The 6,227-nt window shown below is 38.8% G+C and overlaps 1 pseudogene; it reads left to right on the forward strand.

The window, feature by feature from the left end:
- Positions 1–5,849: 5,849 nt before the first annotated feature.
- LOC121164575 lies at positions 5,850–5,947 on the forward strand (annotated as a pseudogene).
- The last annotated feature ends 280 nt before the right edge of the window (positions 5,948–6,227 follow it).

Raw genomic sequence — 6,227 nt, forward strand, 5'->3', positions numbered from 1 at the left:
GGGTCCTGTTCATTTTCAACCCTTTCAAATACTTTCTTTTCTCTTGTCAAATTTATTGCTGGCTCATGGATAGCATGGCGGCATCATTTTATCCAAGAAGCTTTTGTGTTTTCTTTTTCCTACCCATGTGTTGGTTATTCATTGGCGTGTTTTATACTCCACAGTGCTGTAATTTCATTGTATCTGTTGTTTTAACTTCATACCGACTGTTGACCTTATTTTGTGGCTTCTCATTCAAAAGAATGCATAGTGATATAGTAACAGAGACTACCATATCCAGATGTGCAGATACAATGCAATATGCATCCCTATTTCCAAAGCAAAGCTGGACTCCCAATGAAACTGTTGGACTTATCTGGACAATGAGATTCTGGACTGTCTGACATTGTTTGTACCTGCAAAGTTGAGGCACACCAAAAACTACACTGGTGGAATCTTGACTCCTTATGAAGGACTATACAATTGTAGCAATATGGGGAAAATCAGTCGGAGGCGGGATTTGAAGGGACTCATCTCAGACTCTACAGAATTGTAGTATAAAATTCAAAAATTCAAAAAATATTCAAAAAATAAAAAGGGATGAGACTTCATAAAAAACCAAGTCCTAGAACAACAGACTAGTCACATGAGTTTGTGGCAAAGTGATGTATCTCGTCTGTAGCCTAACTGAAGAGGAACTATGATTATAGCAGAAATAATAGATAGCAACACAGACAATGCCTTCATGTCCTCAATTCTGTCTGAACTGTTAAAATTGGCAAGACTTTGTATTCAGTCAGTGCCAAGATCATCTGAAGACAAAAGCAGTGCTATAAATATGATTTGTAATTGAGTTGGAAAAAGGTCTTGAAGCCTTTCCTTGAAAAAAAATCATACCAGAAAATGAAATATGACTTTATCAATACAGCCTCAAAAACAAAACATGAAAAGATCAATGGCAAGTGGTCCATCTCCCCCCAAACACTGTCAAATAAACATCTGTGCAGATTAAAGCCTTTGGAGGACGTTTAACACATTTTGATCATTGACCGTCTATAGAGCAAAAGAACTATAACATTGTCTATCGGGTAGGTATTGAGAAAAGAAGCCATACATAAGGAAAGATTTTAGATGAAATGCTTTGGAAATTTCATCAGATGGATCCTCACAGCATTAATCTTCCCACTCATCCCTCTCCAATGCAAAATCGTTGCATATAACGATTATGGATGCAAAATCGTTACATATTCCTTCAACAGTCCTGAATTGGCTTCCTTTGACATATTTTTCTGTATTAATTTGCACTAATCTTTAAAAGGCTTACTTTTTTTTTGTTTCAATAAACAAGTGACACAGTGTATTGATGTGATTACATTCCCAAGATTCTTGGTTCCTTAGGGGTGAAATACATGGGTGATATAACATGGCTTACAAAAGTGTTTTGACCTTGATGAAGTTTATGTTGAAAAATTAAATTTATATTATTTTTAATGTTTATCTTATTTTTATTCTTTCTATTTTTATTTTATTTTAAAGACTTATTTACTTTTATTGCAAACTCAGATACATACAGAGAGGAGGAGAGACAGAGAGAAATATCTTCCATCCAATGAGACACTCCCCAAGTGACCACAACAGCCAGAGCTGCGCCAGTCAGGAGCCCAGAGCCTCTTCCAGGTCTCCCACATGGGTGCTGGGTCCCAGGCAAGGCTTTGGACCGTCCTTGACTGCTTTCCCAGGCCACAAGTAGGGAGCTGGATGGAAAGAGGAACTACCAGGATTAGAACCGGAGCCCACATGGGATCATGATGTGTTCAAGGAGAGGACTTTAGCTGTTAGGCCACCATGCTGGGCCCTTTATTTTTATTCTACTGGCATAATTTACAGAGAGTAGACAGGGAGAAACATCTTTCATTCCCAAGTTCACTCCCTGGATGGCAACAATGGCTGGAGCTGAGCTGATTTGAAGCCAGGACCCAAGAGCCTCTTCCAGTCTCTCAAGTGGGTGTAGAGTCCCAAGGCATTGGACCATCCTTAACTGCTTTCCCAGGCCACAGGCATGGAGCCAGATGGGGAGTAAGGCTACTGGGATATGAACTGGCGCCCATGTGGGATCCCAGAGCATACAAGGTGGAAATTTAGGAGCTAGAAATCTTTCAAAAATATTTATTTATTAATTTATTTGAAAGAATGATAGAGGTGTGTGTGCGTGGGACACTAACAAAGAAGAGAGAATCTTCCATCATCTGTTTCACTCTCCAAATGCTACAACAACCAAGGCCAAGCCAAGGAAAACCAAATAGCCAGAAACTCCATCCATGTCTCTCACATTATGAAAGGATACCAATTATAAGCAACATTATCTGATGCTTTTTCAGGTTCATTTATAAGAAACTGCATTGGAATAAGAGCAGTTGGGACTTGAACTGCTGCTCCAGGTCTGCCAGTATTACAAGTGTGGGTTACAGAGTGAATAGCAATGTTGGCTCCTCCACAAACCTCAAGTTCATCATATCTAACAACCACTTATGAAGCACTCAATATACACCACTCTTGACTCTTTTACAATAAACACCATGGTTTTTTTTTTTTTTTTACAATGCCAGACATTTGCAGTACTGCCTTTCCGTTTTACACTTGAAACGTCGTATGCTTGGTAGTAAATATGTGAATCCAGGATCTTGTTCCAGAACCTGTTATTTTAACCTGAAGTCAGTATCAGTGATTCATTTAATACTCCATTGATGCCACTGGTGAGACGTGATATTCCATGGTCAATGGAACATTTTTATCTTCTGGTTTTTTCTTTCATTTCTGCTTCTTACTAAATGGTCGCTGATGTGTTGCTCCTTTAATTCTAGTTTAAATCTAACTGAATCCGCTCGGCAGCTGCACATTTGAGTAACCATACTCTTCAATGCTTTTCCTTCCTACCCTTCATTTATTTCTCCATTTGTTTCCTCCCCTTTTCTCAATCTCTCTCCATCCCTCTATCCTCACCTTCTTTCCTTAATCAAATTATCAAATTAGACCACATGCTGAACCATGAATTTGGAGAGTGGTTCTCACTTCATTCCACTGTCATCATCTCTCAAACCCTGAAATATCTGAACATGTTTTTGATAGAACTATTGAGAAAAAAAAAGGCTCTGCTAGAAATCAGCGCTGTCATTTGGGGAGTGAGTCAGTCGACAGAAAATCTCCTCTTTGTTTCTCCTCTCTCTGTGTATCTGACTTTCAATAAAAATAATAATCAAAGAGGAAGCTAAATAAAAATGACAACAAGACAAACAGGTGAATGCTCTCATAAAAAACTTGCAAGCTGTGAAAATAGCACAGCAGAGCTATAAAGGACAATTTGAAAGGAGACTTCACAGGGAACATATTGTAAAATTCAGTACTCAAAGTTGAATAGAATTTTCCTGTGGTTACAGAAGGAAAAGCTCTGAAAATCCAGAGAAAACCGTAAGGAGATGGTGTTGGGTGAGGAGCAATTGTCTTTGGGTAAACCCTTGCCAATTTACGTTTCTGGAGAATAGATTACCAAGACTTTGTTTCTGTTTTAGGAGTTTGCTCTTTATTTTGTGGATGTTAGAGAATCATTAAAGAGATTAAGATAGTAAAATATCAGAATCGTGTGTGTTTTATGCAAGCTGATAGCCCACAATGCGAACTTTGGCTTCTAGGGAAGAGCAGACAGGAAAACATACTAGGGAGGAAATGCTGACGAGAATCAGGAAAAGAATACTTGGGTGTGAACCGGGACAGAGGATTTGATATGTGGGCAGGTATGGAAACTGGAAGAATTTGATAGACACAGTCAATAGCACCAAATGGCTAACTTTTAGGTTAAGGGCATTAAGAAAATTCTTAGGTTCTGGCTTACACAATCTTGCAAAAATGTGAAACACACTACAAAGAGAGGAAGTGGAGTTTATTAGGTTGTTGGTTGGAGAGACTGCTTGTATTTTAAAATGTGTCCAGTGTTTGGAAATTATGAAGTGTAGCAGTGGAGACATTGTTGAAGCTGCTGGATGTATCCAGAATTTAAATCAAGGGTCTGAATTGCCATAGGCCAGCTATGAAAGGGAACGGAGTTTTGGGGTGGGGAGAAGTCATCAATTCACTTTCCAGCATGGATAGGAAGAAGCCAAAGCAAGCTTAGGTCCAAGTGGCATTGATGGTAATGGCCAACAGCAAGAGTTTTCAGGGTCAAAGTTACTTCAGCAGATGTAGAGATAGAATTAGGAATCAGATAATGGATGAAGCTCCAAAGTACAAGAAGCCAACTCCTGATTAGGCTTAGACAAGAGGTCGGCTTTACTCAAGAAGTTGTGCTGAGAAAATAACTGGAGAGACAGAAAATATGGTAAAAATAAAGGCTGGATCAAAAGTTATGGATTGATTTTTTTTTTAACATAGATACTTGACATCTAGGAATAAATTGCCCTCAGAACCGTCAGGTGTTAGGTTAGAATATTCCTCGCTCTCTTGGTAACTCAGACACTTAGAGCTATGATATCTCTGCCCAGAGAGCTCCAGTTCAAGTGGCTAAGTGGGTACAGGAAGGCAGAATTGGAACACGCCGTTCAGCCAAACCACTTGGCATTAGAAATTTGACCTGAATCAGAACTGAGCTTTTCAGAAAGTACCCCATTGGATTATACTTCACACTACTTATTTAGACTTTGCAATTTAGTGACTTTGATGTAGCCATGTCTTTTGACCTACCCTAAAAAACTGTCAAAGTCTTAAATCTGTTTAAAAATTTATATTGAGTGAAGGCATCTCTGAAGATATTCAATTTCTGTGCTATAAAAACAAGTGTTTAATACTTCACTATGAAATATGTCATCCTAAGTTATACTTGTAAATTTAAATAACATATTTCATTTTTTCCTGATAAACCCAGTGTACACTTAACTAGTTAAGATACAAAAATAAAAATATAAGAGATATATATATATATATAACATTAATGTTGTCATCTTAAAATTTGTTGATTTATTCATTTTGTCATTTAGCTTGCCTATTTAATTACTGATCTGTTGATGTTTCATTTCACCTCTTAACATTTCAAATTCTGCATGCACACAAAACAAGCCTATGTTTTTGTCTGAAAGTGGAATCCATTCCTTTATATGAGATTAATGTGTCCTTGCTTTAATAAACTACTTTGTAACCATCACCATAATCTTATTTGATTGGGTGCATTTTGGGGATAGAAAAACAGTTATAATTCTCTGATTATATTTGGCAGAACATGACATGTTTCCTCCCTCTCAGTGTCATGCCACACCAAGAAGAAAAAGTAATTTGGATTAGATTTCCAAAATAATGTAAGGGTTTAAAAATAATTCAGAAGTGCTCCCAGACTAAGCATGAACTGTACCCAGCTCTGGGACTCACATATCCTGGTTTGCCTGGTAAGCCAATGGCAGGGGGTGGGGAGGGGAGGCTTCCGTCATCTGCCTGAGGGACTTGTAGAGCATGTGGGAAATGAACCTATGTGGAGTTTACAGAAAATGCACTGCATACTACCAAAGCCAGCTAGTGTTAAGAGCTACTGTCAGACTTGCAGCGGACAGCAGCCACATTCCCAACACTGTACAAAGCCTATCACAGCTGCGAATAGCAACATGCTAGGCACACGGGGCCATTCTTGGGTTGTACTTACCCAAAAGAAAGGTGAAAAATGAAAATGTCTAATAGAAAAATGCCTTTGATAGGACATGATGGGTTAATATATGAAAGAGAATAGAAGTTCATGTAAGCTTTCAGTGACATCTGTGGACATCCAGCTGTGTCCTCATCTGGGGTGAAGGAACGGTGCCGAGGTCGTCGAGGGACATTTGATCTTTGCTGAATGTGTGGTAGCGCATATACCAAAGTTGGAGCTGTGCAGAGACAATTAGTATGGCCCCTGGGCAAGGAGAACACTCAAACTTGTGAAGAAAATTCATTTTTAAGATGTGTGTTGTGCTGTGACTTTCTTGGGACCGTTCCTCATCAAATATGCTGTGACTGTAGTCTTGGCTGAGATATTTTTATTTCTAGCATAATATTGTATTAGAAGAGCAAGCTTTGTAAAAATTTCAAGAACAAGAAATGCAACCTTCGAATGGCCTGAAGGGAAAGCATTGGATCTCTTTATCAGATCACTCACAGGCTTTTTGGAGACTGGCAAGATGACACAGGCGCCCAAGAAAGTGAAGGACAGTGTAGTACAAAGGCTTCCGACTACACCG

Source organism: Ochotona curzoniae, unplaced genomic scaffold (assembly GCF_017591425.1).
Source record: "Ochotona curzoniae isolate NIBS_2020 unplaced genomic scaffold, NIBS_Ocur_1.0 contig_832, whole genome shotgun sequence".
Taxonomy (NCBI): Eukaryota; Metazoa; Chordata; class Mammalia; order Lagomorpha; family Ochotonidae; genus Ochotona; species Ochotona curzoniae.